This window comes from Ursus americanus, chromosome 30 (genome assembly GCF_024610735.1).
Source record: "Ursus americanus isolate L20-20 chromosome 30, mUrsAme1.1.p, whole genome shotgun sequence".
NCBI classification, from domain to species: domain Eukaryota; kingdom Metazoa; phylum Chordata; class Mammalia; order Carnivora; family Ursidae; genus Ursus; species Ursus americanus.
Window position 1 is genome coordinate 13401574 of NC_142156.1, and position 20034 is coordinate 13421607.

A 20034-nucleotide genomic window follows, 5' to 3' on the forward strand; every position below is an offset into this window, starting at 1 on the left:
GTGTCTGACTCTTGGTTTTGGCTCAGGTCATGATCTCAGGGTTGTGAAACTGAGCCCCATGTTGGGCTTCCTGCTCAGGGCAGAGTCTGCTTAAGATTCTCTCTCTTCCTCTTCCTCTGCCCCTTCTGCCACTCATGCGTGCTCTCCATCTCTCTCTCAAATAAATAAATCTTAAAAAAAAAAACTAGCCAGACGTTATTCTAAGCTCTTTGTATGTGTTCACCCATCTGACCATCATCATGAACAGCCCTAGGAGACAGATTCCACCATATTCTCCATCTTACAGATAAAGGAAACTGGGGCAGGGAAAATTGGTTAACTTATCCAAGATGATGCAACAGAGCCTAGATTCAAACTCATGATGCCCAGCTCTGGAGTTCCTGTCTTCGTCATTATGTTCTGAATAAGCCAGGGGTCTGCCCTGGAAGACCCCGCCCACCGCCACTTCAGGCCCTTTTCCCTACAAAATGTCTGGGGTCGTCCATCCAAGATAAGTATCCTGTCTGAGCTTCACACATCAGATTGTTCTCTCTTCAGGGATTTACTGGGGACCCAACTAGGCACAGCTCTGTGGGTTCGTTCTCTGAGGATGACAACAGCCCACCCCCGACCGCTCACACCTCTGCTTTCCCACACAAGCTCCTCCTGCCTGGAGAGCCCAGGCCTCCCTCTATCTCTGGTCCCCGTGATGGGACCTCTTGTGACTTTACGCGTGTCCCCATTGCACCGTGTTTCCCTCTCTGGGTCCTCTAGTCCTTCTCTTCTTGCTGACACTTAGTCTGTCTTTTCAAATACCAGCCCCACCTGTAAAGCTCTTGTGAATTTATACGCACATGCACACAGCCACGCTCATGCACGTGCACCTCTACGTCGACTCATAGCCTCCTACTTACTCCCATACACACACACTGACACACACACAGCACACATCCATCTCTCCAGGACACATTCACTTACATACTACTCATTCACATACACACTCAAACGTGTACAGACACTCACCCTGTACGCTTTCCTTGACACACTCACTCAATCACACATTTACACACACACACACACACACACACACCAGCAGATTCCCTATCACAGACACAGTTTGGGGCCTAGTTGGCTGCCATTCATAAGGAACTTTGCAGTGATGTCAGAGAGGAAAAGTTCAAATGAAAATCAGATCCGGTAATTATAGGATTTTCTACATGCACATTTTTTTTTTTCCAGGGCTGGACGTGAAAATGAAAGAGGCCCAGGAGATGAGAGCCTTTCCTGGGGGTTGGGAAGCAAGTAAACAAAACCACATTTAAGGGAGTGAGAAAAACTCCCTAAACTGTTCTTAAGAACCACTTGATGAAGAAGAGGACTAGAGATTAACTTTGTTGTCAACCATTAGGTTTGACATTGGCATCTTTGAGTGGTGGCATTTTGTGGGTTTTTCGAGGACAAAGCCAAGGCCTTTCCCTTTCAAGACTTTGTTTCATCTAGAACAGGACTCGGATATCATGCAGATAAATTCCTTTTTTGCAAATATGTTGAGTGCTTAATGTGCACTGAGCATTGGATCAGCCACTTAGGTACACAGATAACCAAGGGATGTCCACGATGGTAGGGGAAAGAGGTAAGAATAAGCCAGATGAATTAGTTGCAAGGGGCTGAAAACTAACCAAAACTGGTAAGGGTGTCTGGCTTCAGACATTGCTGGATCCAGGGGCTCAGACAGATGTTTCTCACATAATCACACCAAAGGGGTGACAGGGTCAGATGTGATCACTCAGGGCTGCAAGGTGGGGAATAGACTGGGACGAATGTGGAAGCTGCAAAGCCAGTTTCAAGGGGAGGCCATTGCAACGGTCCAGGAAGAAAAGCATGGTGGCTTGAACTAAGCCAGGTATGAGGTTGGGAAGAAGTGAATGGATGTGGAAAACAGAGATGAAGAAAAGTGCAAACACTTAGTAGTGGAGGGTGGCAGGTATCGGGTTAAGGAAGAGGGAGGTACCAAGAGTAATTCTTCAGTTTCTGACTTTCCATCTGGATAGCTGGCTGAGATAGGTTATTTCTCTTACCTTAGCCAAGAGAGATGGGTATAAAAATTCTGACTTAGAAATGACAGTCTTTTTTTTTTCCTGCACTGTTACAATATAACTGACAAATAAAACTGTAATATAGTTAAAGCATACAATGTGATGATTTGATACACGGATGCATCGTGAAAGGATCCTCACCACTGAGTTAATGAACACATTCATCACCTCATATATTTACCTTTTGTGTGTGTGTGTGAGAACACTTAAGTTTTACTCTCTTAGCAAATTTCAATTATACAACAGAGCATTATCAACTATAGTCACCATGTCAGATGTTAGACCTGATTCATCTCGTAACTGAAAGTTCGTACCTTTTTACCAGTGTCTCTCTATCCACCCAGCCCCCCCCACCATCATTCTACCCAATATGAGTTCAACTATTTTTAATTAAAAAAAAATTTTTTTTAGATTCCACGTATAAGTGAGATCATGCAGTGCTTGTCATATCTGGCTTATTGCCCTTAGCACAATGCTTTCCAGGTTCTTCCACGCGATTGCAAATGGCAGGAGTTTCTTCTGTTTTAAGGCTGAGTAATATTCCATTTTATGTACACACCACATTTTCTTTATCCATTCATCCGTTGATGTATGTTTAGGTTTTTCCATGTCTTGGCCATTGTGAATAATTCTGTAATGAACACAGGAAGTCAGATATCTCCTTGGGAGAGTGATTTCATTTTCTTCCAATATATACCCAGAAGTAGGATTGCTGGATCGTAGGGTAGTTCTATTTTTAATTTTTTAAGGAACCTCCATACTGTTTCCCATGGTGGCTGCACAGTTTGCGTTCCCACCAACGGCACCCCAAAGTTGTCTTTTTTCCACATCCTCACCAACTCATCTTATCTTCTATTTCTTGATAACAGCCATCCTAACAGGTGTGAGGTGATATCTCACAATGGTTTCGGTTTGCGGTTCCCCCGTGATGAGTGATGTGGAGCAACTTTTCATATATCTATTGGTCATTTGTATGTCGTCTTTGGGAAAAAAAATGTCTATTCTGGTCCATTTTGTAATTGGGTTCTTTTTTTTATTAATTAACTCATTAATTCTTATTTTTGCTCCTAAGTTGTAAGAGTTCCTTGTCTATTTTGGACATTCCCTGATCCAGTAAGTGGTTTGCAAATATTTTCTCCCATTCTGTAAGTTGTCTTTTCATTTTGTTGGTCATTTCTAAGTGTCCATCCATCCAGATAGTGTATAATCTCTACATCAAGGGGGCAGTTTTGCTTTATTTTTTCAGGAACAGCCATGGCCAAATGACTTTCTTTGGCCACAAAATATTCAGTAGAAATGATGTGTCACTTCCGGGTGGAAGTTTTATTTTATTTATTATTATTTTTAAAGATTTTATTTATTTGTTTGTTTGTTTATTTATTTATTTATTTTAGAGAGAGAGAGAGCACAAGTGGGGATGGGAGAGGGACAAGCAGACTCCACGCTAAGCACGGAGCCCAACTCGGGGCTCGATCCCAGGACACTGAGCTCATGACTTGAGCCGCAGTCAGGAGTTGCACACTTACTTAGCTGAGCCACGCAGGCACCCCTGGGTGGAAGTCTTAAAGCCAGTGTGCATTTTGCCACATCAATCTTGCTCTCTGTTACGGTAACCTGCGAGGTTCTGGATGTTGGCTGCTTTGTCAGCCTGGTACCAGAGTGAGGACCATGGGGCCAAATGCTCAGCTGACCTGTGATAAAAATACACTGTGAATGAGAATGAGAGCTTTGCTGTTTTAAGGCCCTGAGCCTGGGGCTTGTTTGTCGCTGCACCAAAAACCATCCTATCTTGACTGACATGGTGATGGCCGCTAGAAACCAAGCCGTAGGAACCTTTGTTCTTCAAATAAATATTTCAGAGGTTCACACCTCCATCACGTTTTACAATGATCCCATCACACAGATCCAGATAAAGACAAGGGGGGGGGGTAAAAAACTTCCTTAGCTTCTGGAGAGAGATTCTACTTAGCTTTGAAATATTCTGAAGTGGATTCTTACTGGAAAAAAAAAAAAAAAACAAAAAAACCAGACCTGGGCTTGATGGAAAGTACACAGCTTTCATATATAATGAAAATGGAAGTGGGTATCACAGCACATGTGAAAAGGAAATCTATGAAAACCACAGAGCGTTTTAAGAGGTTAAAGGTAAAAGCAAATGGGCTTATTATGTATCAGTTAAATAAACACGGGCTTCTTGAACCAGAATGGGAGAATGTCTGGTCATCATCCAACTTTTCAGAGATTGTATTTAAAATAAGGCATGAGGTGCGCGGAGAGGTGTTGCTTTTGCCACTGTCCTAAACAGAACGTGTAAGAGCAGAGACTTCCTTAGAGACTGAACGGAGAAACAGAGTTTTAGATGTCTCAGAAAATTGAAGTAAAACCCAGGATTCAAGGAGGGTCTGTGGATCTTGAAACACTAGGGGTTTAACCCTAATCAGGATCTATGAGGTCTTTCCCCCACCCTCTCTTGATTTCAGAGATGTATCTAATGCTTCAGGCATGTTTACTACAGACCCTGGAAATGATGTTTTGAGGGGGTGAGATACTCCCAGTCCTCTTTCTTGACAGCAGGTGCTTTGAGGTGTGTGATTAACATAGGAATTAATTTCTAGGTTTGTGTGGCTTGGTTGTTGATGTCATCTGGTAACAGAGTGGAACGGATTCATAGTCCACCGGGCACTCGCGTAGGCTTGCCTGTGTTTCGCAGGTCATGTCAGTGGGGGTATGATTTCCTGGAGCCCATGTGTGCAGAGCCATGGCCTGAGGGACCATAACAGTAAAGAGCACTGCTCTGACAAGGGACAGACCTTAGACTGTGTCTTCAGCTCTGCTTTGATTAACAAAGGTTTACATATCCTGTCTCTGCAACTAGATTCTTGAGGGCAGAAGCCACACATTTTTTGTGAGAAAGCAGATCCAAGTTCAAATCCTGTTTTTGCCACTTCCTAGCAAAATGAACTTAACCCCACTGTCAGCTTCCTTATACGCAAAATGAAGAGGATGATGAAACCGACCTCCTGAAGTTTGTTGTGAGGTTTCAATGCGTGTAAATCCCTTAGCTCAGTTTCTGATAAATAATAAGGGGAACATATAATGTATCTTTACCTTCTGTGTAAAACACGGGGTGATGCAAAGAGCCTTGGAACCCAAGTCCCAGCTTCAAACCCAGGTTTGGCCAAACCCAGGTTTAGTTTGGAGGGGTCTCTCCAGTCTTATCTTGGTCATCTGTACGAAGGTGCTTTGCGGTCCTAGTGTTTGGGCCGCCCCCGCTTGGGTTTGTGGTATAGATGTGATCCTCTAGCTGATATCCCAAATGTTCATCAATCTGTATGGCACGGGGGCAGACCAGTTGGAACAGATGTTGGACAGATGCTGGCTGTAGCAAGCAGGATGGCCACTCTGAATATCTGCTCTTGGCGAAGGCATTCTGTAAGCATAAAGCCGGCCCAGCTGCAAAGCATCCATCCCGACAGCAGTTAACCCACGGCTGCAGGGAAGGTGGACATGGTTTCCACAAATAATAGATAGCTCATCCTCTCGTGGGCACCGCAGAAAGGGCTGGGTCCATCAGGGCTCTTGGTCAAAAACAGCAGAATCCCAACTCAGTAAGACAGAGTGAAAAGGAATTTGTAGGCTTAAGTTACTAGAAAAAAAAAATCAGTTGATAGATTGGAATTTAGGTGTGTCTGCACCCAAGGGCTCAGATGATGGATTAGAAACTGAGTTTTATACTGTTTACTCTTCCTTTCTGCTTCCTTTTACATGGGCTCCATTCTCAGGCGGGTTTGCCCTTCCTGTTAACCTAACAAGATGGCACCGACATTGCCAAGTTTATAGACTGCTCTCCCTGCTGGAAGTACATCAGAAAGGGAGCTCCTCTTTTCCCAGTAGACCCAAGAAAAGACCTAGAGTTACTTTTTGACTGCCTATCCATTGTCACTTGCCCCTCTCTGAGCCAATCACTATCTATTGGGATGGGCTGCTTTGCTTGGCAGTGTCGTCTTCCCATATGTACTTCAGAGACGAGGGTCTTTATCTGCATGGACTGGGGGGGAGACATTCATTCACACTGAAGGGGCAAGTGGATACTGACCAAGCTAAAACAACATGTCCATTACCATGGTGTCATGCAAAGGAGCTAGGGAACTACAAGATTGTAGTGTCCTTTTCAGTCTTGGTCACTCCCCATTCATCATGAATACACAGCTCTCAGATGAAAACAAAGAGTGTTGTGTCTGAATTCCTTCCTCTGAGAATTCGGCTAGTCTGCAAGGCTCTGCTTCCACTCATTAAAATATGAGAACATGGATTTGTCATCCCACTTCCTTCTTGCCCACAGAGGACAGCCTGGAGAAGATGCTTCAGGGTGAGGCGTCGGTGGGATGTGGTGGCTGATGTCATATGGGTTTGACATGCTCTTTAAGACTGTATTTGCAAAGTTTTGGAGTCATAAAGGAAAGGAAAAACCACAACGTGATCATCCAGGCATTTCTTTCTTTCCTCTTATTTTTCCTCAAAGCTGTGGTACTTCGAGGGAAATTTAATCCTTATGTTTCTGTTTAATTTGTAGTATACTTAGGTCATCAAAATGGAGCCTGTAAAGAGCCATTTGATGTCCAGGAAGAATTATGAGCTTGTATATAAGCATCTTAAAATGTGTGTGTGCTTATGCATGTGTGTGTGAGTGAATGTGTGTACGTATGTTAGCACTTGAGATTTACGCCTTCAAAGCTCTGTGTTCCATTAGGTCTGAACTCATCAGAAAATGAAGTTCGAGCCTCCAAGTTAGATAGGTGTACAGAGAGACTTGACTTCTTTTCTTTTTCAGAACTATGTATGGAATAATAGAAGCATAATGCGTGCTTCCTCAGACCAGATAATCAAAGGTTGGGTGTCACTTTCAATGACAATTTTCAGGTGGCATTTTCTAGATTCATTGTCGGTATTTTTTCACCTCCCACTCTTAACTGTCTCCAGTCTGGCTTATGTCCCACCTCTACACCCACACCCATCTCCATACAGTCCTTGAACACCTCCATGATATTGCTAAATCCAATGGGCCTGCCCATCACACTTGACCATCCAATGCTCATCTTCCTTTCTCCGGGGATGTGACCCCTCAGCAGCATATGACACAAACACACTCTCCTCTTGATACAACTCCTCACTTGGCTTGAATAATTTCAGGATTTCCCACTAATCTCCTGATTTACCCTGTCTATTTCTCCATCCCCTTGCTTATCCTCCTCCTCACCCCAGCCATTAAATAGTGGAGGTCCTCTGGGTGAGTCCCTATAGTCTCTCTCAGGTTGACTTCATCCATTTCTGTGGATTCGATGCCACATCTGTACTAGTGGTTCTCAAATTTCTATCTGTCTCTCAGGCAGCTGCTTTGACCTCCAGGGAATATAACCAGGTGCCTCTGCACGTCTCCACATGGGTATCTCAGAGGCACAGAACTTGAAGGCATCACCTTTAAGCCCTATCCTCTCAGTCTTTTTGTTCCCTGGTGTCCTTTCCTTAGTGGAAGACACATTCTAGAACCTCGTTCTTTTGTCTTTCTTCCACCGCCATCTTAGTCCCGGTTACCACCATTTACCACATGCATGGCCTCCTGTTTGACTTCATGTCCATGGTGCCCCGCTCTGGGGTCTCCCTGCTCCGTAGGCATGGTTGTCTTTTTAAAGCACTAATGACATCTGACATGCCACCTCTCATGTAAAAGCTGTCAATGGCTTTCCATGGTGCTTAGGACAAAAATGAAGACCCTTCACAGTGTTTGCCCATGCAGGGCATGTCCCTGTCTGCGTCCCCGGCTTTGTGACACAGCAGTACCCCCTTTGCATCCTGCGCTGCAGCCATTGAGGGTTCTTTTCCTTGAAAGTGCCCTTCTCCTCCCACAACAGGCATCTTGCACATGCTGTTCCATCTGTCTAGAATTTTCTCCCCCTCCTTTCCCATGTACCTAGGGTTACCTTAGTGTAAAGATCATCACTCTGGGGATAAGTCCCTTGACCCTGTGTCCTATGGCAGATGACTTTGTTTTCTGTATTCATAAAATTGTGCTCTTTTCCCTGTGAACATTTATCTTGGCTTGCAATTATATTTTAATATATGTATATAAAATATGTGATCTCATATAGGACAAATATTTATATTTGATATGTTAAATTATATCCTGATTTAATATTACATATATAGCATATATTACATGTATACGTTAATATTTCTCATTAGACTTCGAGAACAGAAACCATGTTTGTCTCAATCACCATTGTATCTTCAGTATAGTACATTTTGGGACACTTAGTAGGTATTTCAGGTTAGTTGGGGTTTATCAGTCTGGTGGCTTTGAAAGTACACCACTCAGATCTCCTGCCTTGGGACATATTATGGACTGAAGGCCCCAGCTGCCTTCCCTCTGAATCCAGCATCATGTCTGCATGGAGATCATGCTTCCGCTGCATTGGCTCAGCGATGAAGGTCTATTCCTGTGGGATGTGCAACTCCTCTAATAGGCACCTTTGGTTCAAGGACTCATCATTGGCCTGGCCAAAATATTTTGGAACTGAGCTGCAGTCCGAGACTCTTCCTACCTTATTCTGCCTCTTTTGTTCTCCCTTTCCATGGGTGTTGGACCTGCATCATGGTCTGAAGAATCTCCCTGCTTTTTCCTGCTCCCTGTCCTTCATTGTTCAGACATTTCCCTGCTGAACCTCTTGCAAGTCTACTCTTGTCATAGTGTCTACGTTTTTGGAGGACCCAAATGAATACAGGTGATCCAAGAGTGATCCAAGAAAGCAGAGGGTAAGAAGGGGATTTGGGATTGGCCCCCTCACAGCCCAGCGGACAAAGAGGGCTTCCTCCCAGGTGTGATGGGGGTCACCGATAGTCCCTGATGCAAGGTGGCAGCCCAGTTGCTGAAGATGTCACTTGCGGTGACCAAGGAAAACATACCAGTGGAGGCGACATCATTGCCACGGCAACGGATTGGAGATTTAAAAGATGGAGGGGCAATGCTTTCTAGGACGGGGAGTTGGCTGGTTATTGCTAAGTTATATTGATGCTCTGATGGCCAGTAACAAACAGTTGAAGGCTAAGTGTGAGAGTCAGGGACCCCTTTTGGTACCTTACAAGGAGAACTGTATCTCCTGCAGTGTTTGAGAGAACACAACTGGAGATCAGACTGAGAGTCAGATAGAGTGGCAGAGCCCCAAAAGGTTGAAGTGCTGAGCCGTGGCAGGTCTTTTCCAAGATTCCTTTTGGTTGGGACGATCTGGGATTCTGAGATATGCAACAGTGACATGTGGTAGATGTTCCTGAAGATTTGGGCTCTCTAGAATTTGAACCCCCAGAGCTTGAAGAGTTGGCCAGCCCATTTCTAGGAAGTGCCCAGAATTCCTCCAGGCTGGTAGGTGCTGCAGACATCTCGTCCTTGCATCAGTGAACCATCTTTCCTTCCCCAAACTTCTTCAAAATGGGGGTGAAGCTGGGGACCTCATTTCACCTGCTCAGCTACTACAGGGAGGTAGGCCTGGGAGAGTAGATGCCCTGTCCTCACGCCAGCAGCCACCTCCTCTCCTGATGTTAGGCCAATAATGAGGGTCAAGTCCCAGCATAACCTGGGGAGGATAATGGAGGGAGAGCCCAAGCTTGGTTATGGGTGAGTAGGTGGGAAAAGCAAAGAATTGGAAAGATTAGGTGATGTGTCGAAAGTCATTGTAAGGTGTGTTAGGGTTGACTTTTACTTAAATATAATATAAATCTCAAAGATGGCTCTTTCTTTTACCTGGTTAGTTGCAGTGCTGAGGGGTGACTCTGAGTGTATAACTCCAGCCATCCTGGTCATCGGTGTCATCATTCTCTAATCATCGTTGGCACTAGAATGATAATGTACCTACTGAAAGAATAGTCTGTACCAAGCCCTGTGATGAGCGTTAGAACTCACTTCATACTGCAACAGCCGTCGGATTGTACGTGATTACTCTCTCCAGTTTCAGAAATGGAAATTGGGATTTAGAGACAAAGCATTTGCCCCACCTCACCGTGTTGACGGGCAGCAGAACGAAGATGAAAATGAAAGTCTGCCCCTGGGGTTGGAATTCCTGCCCTTGATGCTACTTCTATGAACAGACTGAAATTCTAATAAACCCACAATATTTTAGATACTCGGTTTTTAAAGTAAACCTAGCAGGAGAAAAATGACTGAATACTTCTCCCGCTCCACAAATAGAAACATACCCACGTACCTGTCAAACATTGGAAGTATAACCCGGACAGCCCCCGCCCCCCCAGCCATCTGGTTTGATGAGATGGGCCTACCAACACTCCCATTGTTTTTGTTGGAGAAACTGAGTCTCAGGCCCCTTGAGGAGCCTGTGGGTGTTGCCGGGGCCATCACTCAGACCTGAGGCGTCTCTGTCAGGGTTTTATTGAGCAGAGCTGCCTGCCGCCATATGCATTTAAATAATGAACAAGGATCAATACCTGTCTCTGTTCTTCTTGTCCACATTCCCTTGATGATGGCCCAAGAACAGGAGGCCAGATTCACCACGAAGCTTTAGCCTGCAGTGGAAGCTCATTATAGCCTCGCTGGAGCTAAATTTTCCTCATCGAGAACCACGAGAGACATTGAAAGGGATGATAGGAGAGGTCAGAGGGAATTCACCAGGATCTAAATCTTGAATGCCAGTGAGCTAATGCAGCTACATTTCCATAAACAGACACCCATCCATCAGCAAATGTTTATTCAATAGTCAACACCAATCCAGCTATGAGGCAGGATAGCCCAGTAGTTGAAGCGCTCTCTGGATCCAGGTAGGTCTGGTGTCAGATTCCATTTCTGCCATTTACTAGCTGTGGGAATTTAGGCAGGTCCTTTTGCTTCCCTCCCTTACCCCTTCCCTTCGTTCTTTGCAAATTTATGTAGGTATAGCACAGGAAAAGTAGTGTGCTTATAGTGCATTAATGTTCAGTGATTACGGATAGATTAATATGTACTATATAGATATCACATTTGTGTGTGTGTGTGTGTGTGTGTGTAACCACTACCCAGATCAGGAGATAGCACCCCATCGTGCTCTCTCATGCTGCTTCTGGATCTGTACTCCCACCGAGAGACAATCATTACTCTGACTTCCATCTTCCATTGGTTAATTTTGTCTGTCCTTGAAATTCGCATACACAGGACGGTACAGAAGAGACTCTTCCATGTGTGGCTCATTTCACTCGATATAATATCTGGGAGTTTCGTCTGTGTTGCTGTGTGGGTAGCAATGGTTCATTTCTTATTTTGACAAGGTATTGCATTGAATGAATATTACACCATGTACTCATCCATTCTCTTGATACATGTTTATACCATGCCGAGTATTCGGCTCTTGTAAATAAACATGTTAGGAACATTCCTGTGCCTATTTTCTTGTGACCTGTGCTGTCACTTCTTTTGGGAGCACAGCTAGGTGTGGAGCTGATGGCCCATTTTGCTTAATCTATCTGTAATCTATCCGTAGATTACGTAGATTAATCTATCCGTAATCACTGAACATCAATGCACTATAAGCACTACTTTTCCTGTGCTCTACCTACGTAAATTTGCAAAGAACGAAGGGAAGGGGTAAGGGAGGGAAGCAAAAGGACCTGCCTAAATTCCCTGTGTTTGGAGCGTCAGTTTCCTTATTTAATCTGCTTGGATGAAATGAGGTCCATAGTCTAACACATATTAATCACTCCATAATTGTAAGAATTATTCTAATTACGTGTTTTCATGCTACAAGCTTAGAGAACGCTGTTTTGACCCAACTTTTTCTTAGAAGTGGTGCCAACACTTCAATCCAGGACCTGGTGTGACCGTGATATTGGGTTGAGCAGCCAGGGGCTTGTGTGGGCTCTGCATGGAAAGTTGAGGTGGGGAACTCACTTCCCACCTGCCCAACTCAACAGTGGGTTTCTCCCACCCAGACTTACTAAGGGAGCTCTTCTTCACCATTGTCTTTATTTCGTCAGACCACAGAGAAAGCCAGTGCTTCGCTGCCTCCTGTCAGCCAGCTGGGGCACAGACCATGATCTTCAAAGATGAGCTCTTTATATCTTTGTTTTCCTTTTTGAAATCGCTGCCCTAAAACAATATCTAGATAAGCCAAGTGAGATTCTCGAAGAATCAAGACACAAACGCCAAAGGAATTTGGAGCATCCCCTTGGCCTCGAAAGTGGGGTCGAGCTAAGAACAGGGCACGTGAGGATCCCTGGGACCCTCCCTCTACACTGGGCCGTGGCCATGCCCTTGAATCTACATGAGCAGAAGCTCAGGCAGACCTAAACGGATTGTGGTTGGAGTCAGAAGACAGCCTCAGAGATGTAATAAATCAAGGACGATTGTAAAGGTGCTTTGTGTTCTAGGATGTTGAAACATCCCTCTCTGCCTAATGGAACCTTCCCCAAGGCACTATTAACTGTAGGCATAGGTTAACATGAAGAACCACTCTCTGCCCCATCCCCTTTTTCTTCTGCAAATAATGGGATGATGTTTCATCTCCAAAAATAACCCGTTGGGCTTGGAACATGTTCCCTTCCCCTCCTAGGGCTCCACGGGATTATTGGATTATGAAGCAAAGGGCTTTTTCAGGCTTGCTTGCATGGCTGCCTGGTGTCAGAGGGCAGAAAGCCAACGTTAGCTGAAGTGCATGCACTCTTTCCGCTTTAATAATATCAGACACCAAAGCTCCAGGCACTGTATCGGGTGCTTTCATGGTCTCAACTAATTCTTACAATGACCTTACTATAAAATAAAGTATCCCTCTCCCCTTTTCATTTTGACATAAAGGAGCAAGCAAGTCATCATCTTAGACGCTGCAGTAGGAAGGTAGCAGAGCTGGGGTGAGAATTCCACAGCCCATGCCTCGATGGGGAAAATATGTCATTTGCAAATGGCGATTACCACCGCTGAAGTTTGGATTTGGGATTCCTGAGGTTTTTCCACTGACATCTACTTATTTTTCTAAAAAGAAATATACTTAGCTTTAGTTTGAGAATTTTACTGTTCCCCTTACAGCTAAGCCAATGGCCAACAAAATCGAACCTTGGTAATTGTGGCCAAACTAACCTTCATCTGGCAGTCCCAAAAGAAAAAGGTGCTCGCCAGCCTCCTTGCGTGTTCCTCCGCGTAGGAAGAACTTACCTTTTCCCCTGATTTCCCACTTGCCTTGAAGACGATGGTAGACGTCTATTACTTTTCTTGACTATCCTGCCTCTGGACAGCTCTTCTCTGCCCCATGTAGGGAAGGGCTTTCGTAATGCTAGTGTTTTCCAGAGATTTTTTTTTTTTTTAGAGATAAACAAGACAACTTTTATTACCAAAAAAGTGTTTGCATGTTGTTATAGCAATATTGTATCTATTTAGGAAATGGACTTCTCCAAAAGCAAATTAAAATAGATTCTTCAGGTGACCCAAAATGAAAACCACTATTTCCATGTTGCATTAAATCAAACTACAAAGCACAATTAAAAAATATTTTACATTAAAATCTTGGCTTTGTATGTCTTTTGGAAGGTTAATACCTAGGGGTAGAAATTACCAGTGATTTCTGGTTTTGTTTTTATTTCTCATATCATTAGACCATGCAATACATATAAAAATAGAATTGTAAACACATTTATGTCCAGAAGTCATTCTATTCCACAGTATATTAGAACACATTGACATTTTTCATATCATATTCTTTTATCTCAAATTTTACAGTATATTAAGCTCATAAAAGACTTCAAAGGCTCCTTCCCTTTTTTCTGCCTGGCTATTTAGGGCATCTCCATCCCCTTAGACGTGGTGCATTGATTCAGGGCGAACACATGAGTCCTTTGCTGAGATCAGGGGGGATGCTGGGAGGCAGTGGGTTTCCCTCCTTTAGATATTACGAGCTTCTCTGGGAATCATCTCAGCCTGGTATTGCTGAGAGCCACCTTTGGTTTTATGCCAGTTAGGCCCAGAAGAAATGTGAAGTCAGTGGGGTAGAAAGAAGATATGGGAGATAGACAGAGACAGAAAAAGACAGAGGAATTTAAGGACATATTCTAATAGAACTTGGGAATCAGCTATGCCTAAAGCTTCTTTTTTGGGGTACCACAGGGGTGTGTCCCTCAGGTCTCCCCACTGTGAGTATCATGGTTGGAAGCCTCAAACGTTTGCAATTTAGGATTTGCCAGTGTTCGCTCGGAAGCCTCACCAGCCCTGGGCTCCTCCAGCCAATGACTAAGCATGGTGGGGGGCCTGAGCAGGGCTATTTCTCTCCACTCTAGGGCTTCCGTTGGCCTCAGTGAATCTTGATCGGAACTACCCTACCATCTGAGGCTCTTTCCACCCAATCCTGTTTCCTTCCCTCTCTCTTCTCCCAGGTACCAGACCAGTGTGTCACAGTCTGAAGGCTCCCTGGTCTACTCTTTGTCCTTCACAGGTATCTCCCTAGTAGATCTCCTGACTGTCTAATTCTGTCTTGGCTTCTGCCTCCTGTAGGAACCGGGTGAACACACCACCCAGTGCATTCCATTTTTGCTTAGGCGCATTTGAATTGGCTCTCTGTCATTTGCAACCCAAGGAATCCTATTACAGAAGTGGGATCTAGTATGTAAAGCTGCTTGGAAAGCCGTAGGTCCTGCAGAGCTATTGGTTACGGTTATTATTCTGAAGGTTGTCTACTGAGAGTCACATGAGTAGAGGTTAAGAGTAATTCTTCTGCTGGGAGGTTTGTGTTCCCATAGGAACGAACGCCTTGAAGGTGGACAAGCCGTGGAGGGTAATGAGATGGTGGGTGGGGCTCCACATAGAGTTCTGTATTCTCTGGGACTGTCTATACAGTTGATGCTGAAATCCAAGTCTCCCATTCTGTGTTTATCCTGGACTTGAAATCCTAGTTTTTTGGCCGTTGGGACTTGGATATGTCTCAGGCACTGGGAGCTCTACTGGTCTAAAGGGGCAGCACATTATTCTTCCCCAGCCCTCTATTTTCCCCTTATGTAACATTCCTTAGTTTAAGGAATGCCCTACAGTGAATCCAGTAGCTTAGGACAAAAATCTGAGAATCATTCTTGATTCCTTCCTCTCTTTCCGCCCCATTCCATCAATCGCAATTTCCCCTCTATGAAAAGACTCATTACCTTCTTTCCTGCCCCCTAAGTAAGACACAATGAGCATGATCCCATGCCTGCCCCGTGGAAGTTACTCCCAAACATTAACTGTTCATTTCCATTCCCATTACCCCCAAATCTGGCATCATGTAGACTTTCATAAGTCAATAATCAGCTTTTAAAAAATTACTAAGAGATTGTTTATTTTAATGAAATTCAGAAGGTGGTTTATCCTCCTATTTTCTTTCAGGAAGAGACCCCCTCGTACCCAGAATAAAAAGAACTTGGAGCAAAATCAACTTCACATGTCCAAGCAATGCTTCGTCAACCCTGGAATGTCACAAACGGTGTGATTCTAAAACTCACCGGGAGATTGGCATCGGGTTGCCAACAGTGTCCTTTGCCAAATTAAGTAACATTTTCAATATCGCCGTCTGCAATAGCCATCAGTTTGTAAATGGGCACGTTGATCAAAACTGTGACTCCAAAGTTTCAGTCCCGAGGTAAGCTGCTTTGAAAGAAGAGTAACTCCAAACTTCCAGCCCTCTTCCTTCCCCACCACACGCCAGCTCGGTGCCACGAGGATCACTTAACCTCCCGTCCCCTCTGTCCTTCCCCTTTCCCATCTTCCTTCCTGGTGGCAGTGTTTCCCTCCCTTTCTCTGATTCAGCATCGGAAAGGCCCCCTCCCACTCTCTCCTCCATCTGTCCAGCAAATGGAGGCCTGTCCTCCAGAGGCCAAGGAGTGGTGGATGCCGGCCACCTGATTTCCTGAAACCTTTCAGTCGGCAGGAGAAGGAGAGCAAAGACTGGTGGGCATTAGCCACTCATGTCCCGTGGAAAAGAGGGAATCTTTGCAAAACAGCACATACAGAAAGAACAGACTCTTAGAATAAAGGCCAGCCCTTGATACTGACTCCATTTTCCTCTATGAGCAACTACAGACATTTCCCTTCCTTTTCAGTTTGTCATTGACTGGGGCAGACTTAGGGGGCCTCTAGTTATCTTCCCCAGGTGATTCCTGCCTCTCTTTCCAGCGAGCAAAGCCCTTTCAAAGCCACTGAATGAGCTTCCTCTTTGTGGGAGGCCCAGAGGAAAGCCGCTCAAACTCGGTCTGTCTCACCTCTTGTTCCATCAGTTACCTGTGCTGGAGCTCTGGCTGGAACCCTTGATTACGGGAAGGTCAATGGCATGCTTACGGCAACCGTGTAGGAAAATGAGAAGTCCACTAATCTGATGGGTTTTCCTTCTGACCCGAAGACAGAAAAACAAATCTAAAAGCAATACGACAAGAAGCAGGACTGGATCCCTCGAATCTGTTTGGACTTGTTGGCTCACCTGAGTTAGACGGTAAGTTCAGTCCTCCTCCGCCACGCCAAACAGGGCCACCCCCTCTGCCACTTTCCTGTTGGGGGTTGACATCTCAAATGAGGTGACTGTCCGTGCAGCCAGTCATGCTGTAATTCACAGTATTGTGTTTTTACAATGAAAATGACTTCTTTGTTTTCAACTCCCCAAATTTCTTATTTTCTCTGGAATCAACTTCTGTCATGCTGTCATGCTGACTCTGAGATGGCGAGCTGCCACGCGCCGCTAATAAAAGTGTTCAGTGTGAGTGTGTAGAGAATAAGGCTCTGTAGTGACCTCGGGTTTAATAATGGGGTAATACACTCCCTGAGATCCTCACAGTGGCGGCCACCGTACATGCATGATTGCAACTCACGCTCGTGACAAACGTGAAGGCAGGCGTCACGATCCATATGCCACCCATAAGGAAACCGAGGATCAGAGAGGTTTAGGTTCTTTCCCAGGGGCGCTCAGCTGGTAAGTGGCAGAGCCAGGTCCAAACCCATGCTTGCCTGGACTCCAAGACCCATGTGCCTCCCGCAGACGCCATGATGTGACTGTCCTTCCAAGTGACATCTGTTACCTCTTGTTTTTAGTTAATGTCTGGTTTGAGTAAGACTCTGGCCCAGGTGATGTAAAGGAAGCTGTGTGTTGGAGGGGAAGCTCCTGACTTTAGGGGGTTGCATGCATGTGGGGTCACACTTTGAGTTTCATCCCCATGATGTTTGCTTATGCATCCAACTGTCCTTCTCAACTAAACTCTTCTTTGTTTCCAAAATTTAGATTTTGTTCAGATAAGGCCTTCAGGGGTGGTGGTGGTGGTGGTGGTGGGGATGGTGGTGGCCATAGGGGTTGTACCCATAATCTCCCCATTTTGCAGATGAGAAAATTGAGGCATGAAACGTTTGCCCAGGCGGTGAGGGGAAGATGGAGGATTTGTATTCGAGGTGCTAACTTCAGAATCCATGTGCTTCGGCAGGGATTGGGGTGGTGAGGAGGCTGTAGAGAGAGCATTGGTGGTGTGGGAGGTGCCGCTGGTGGGGGAGGGGAGTCTTCCCTGCTTGCCAAGGTTGCCCTTCACCGTGTGTGTGTGTGTGTGTGTGTGTGTGTGTGTGTGTGTGTGTGTGTGAGGGAGATTCTGGGCCAACCCGCTGCCTGAGCAGGGATGTTTATAGAGGGAACATCTCCCCCACACCCAGGAGGGTGTGCTCCTGACACCCTTTGGGCTCCAAGAACCCAGTTCCAAATGTATCAGCGGCTTCAAAAAGGAAAACAAAAACAAAAACAGTTCATGCTCAGTCTCTTAGGAAACAACAACAACAAAAAGGCAACAAGAAACCTCTCCCATCCATCTGTAACCAAATATATTTTGTGCTTGGTTTCCTTGGGCGGCCTTCTCTTAACAGCTTCTAATTCATGGAGACAAAAAACATAAAACAATTTAAGGCATTGGCACACTCAGCTCGGCAAGACGGTTTATTCCCAGGCGAGCGCTGTTGGCTGGGGCCTCCCGCAGTTGGCTCTGCAGGAGGCTGGGAGGCTCACGGGATGGAGGAAGGAAGGTGTTCTGCTTATGCTGTTCCCTGCGTGCCGAGCTGAGATGTAGTTGAGGGAAGTGGGGCTGGCCTGGTGCTTACCCAGTGCGTAATGACAGCCAGTTGTGGAGGAAGGGGCTGCACAGAGCCCCAGATGGTCTCCACGCCAGCTGAGAAGAGCCCTCACCCGGGGATGGATTTATGGCTCGCCGTGCAGAGCGGGATGTATGTTTTGGCTTGTGCCTTGGAGAGGGCATAGCTTCTCTCTCCTTCTTTGCCTCTCTCTCTCTCTTTAATCTCAACTTCAGAAGGGAAGAAATTGGTCGTTAATTCATTCGGGTTTGGAATCTGGGCTTTTTTATGTGAGATTGGTGGGAACCACGAGGATTTTTGTGTCCGGTATTCTGTGTTCAGTTAATATTTACTGAGTGAAATGAATGCATCCATAAACGAGTGTTAATATAAGCCAATATTTACTGAGAGCTTCCAGTATGCCAGAGCCCCATTATAAATACTTCGCTTGTATTGTGCAATGGATTCCCATTATTACCCACATTTTACAGATAAGGAAACTGAGGCACAGAGAGATGGGTGATTTACGCAAGGTCACACAGCTGGAGTGGCAGAGTGGGTTTTCAGGCCCAGGAAGCCAACCACAGCACTGTATTATGGATGGATGGATAGAAGCTTGACGTCGGGATAATCGATGGAGGACTTGGGGAGAAATACAAGCCAATCCCACCTGCTTTCAGGGGATGAGAGAAGCGTCTAAAGGAGCCCAGGTTTAAGCCATGAATTGTGGCAAAACCAGGTTTTCTGACATATTTGCCAGACTTCCCGTAACCTCTCCCTGTGCCTTCAAAAAATCTCTAAGCCTTAGAGTCTCTAAGCCTTTTTACCAGGCCTGGGTGCCCCAAGGGAAGCAGAAACACACACCTGACCCCAAGGAGGGTGACCAACCATCCCTGTTGGCGTGGGACTGAGACGTTTTCCAGAACATGCTAAAACCAGGAGGGTACCTGGGAACCTGGGACAAGTGGGTCCCCCCACATATGTGTGTATGGAAAACTCTTACCAATAAGTAATGCCTATGTGAGCCTGTGTAACGTAAAGCTTTTCAGAATGCCACCTAGGCACGTGAGGGCCCTGGGCTCTGGCTTCAGACAGACCTGGTGTGGGATCTTACCTGCACCACTGCCTTATCAGCAAATGGCCTTGGGCACCTTACTGACCTCTCTGAACCTCAGTGTCTTTTTCTGTAAAATGGGGTGATGCTTAAATCTACCTCAGGGGGCTGTGGTGGGGTTAGAATGGGACAATAAAATATAAGATCAGCCACTTGATAAGTTTGCTATATACTGTATAAGATACCCCAAGGACACGTGGAATCAAGCCCCTCACTGAGGCTCTCTCCATGTAATTCTAGTTAGATGTCACGACAGACTCTAAAGTGATGCCCAGCTGGCTGCTGGCTCATCCTACCACGCATGCTCCTCTCTATTCTTCCCCAGGCTTGCAGAGTCCAATGCACACAGGGCCAGGAATGAACTGAACCCCCTACGCCCAGATTCTCCCCACGGGGTGTTGAGTCCCCTAACGGCCCCATGGAGGAGTGATAGTTCATACCCCCATTTTTCAGATAAATAAACTGAGACCCAGGAAGCTAAAGAGACCTGCCCAGGGTCACTCACATCATAGGTGGTAAGGCAAGATTTGAACTCGGGCCCTTGACCACAAGACTGCTCTCCTTTCCTGACTGCCCTGAATTCTTCTTTAACTCATTCTCTCTTATTTTGCATTACGGTATTTTTTCATTGTTCTCAGTTTTTAAAATTTTATTTTACATCTCCTGAAACAACACTGGGTGGATATCCTTTGGTTTAAACCAGGGTTTCTCAACCTTGGCGCTCTGGACATTTTGGAGTAGGTGATTCTCTGTTGTGGACACTGGTAGGGGGG

The 20034-nt window shown here is 45.4% G+C and overlaps 1 long non-coding RNA gene across 1 annotated transcript in view; it reads left to right on the plus strand.

Annotated features, from left to right (window-relative positions):
- The window catches only part of LOC148107439 (uncharacterized), a 91945-nt gene that overhangs the window by 20672 nt on the left and 51239 nt on the right, over window positions 1-20034 (plus strand). Inside the window, exons 2-3 of the long non-coding RNA XR_015722386.1 lie at window positions 15445-15697; window positions 16332-16543. This is a non-coding gene — a long non-coding RNA (uncharacterized LOC148107439). The remainder of the gene's footprint in view (window positions 1-15444; window positions 15698-16331; window positions 16544-20034) is intronic.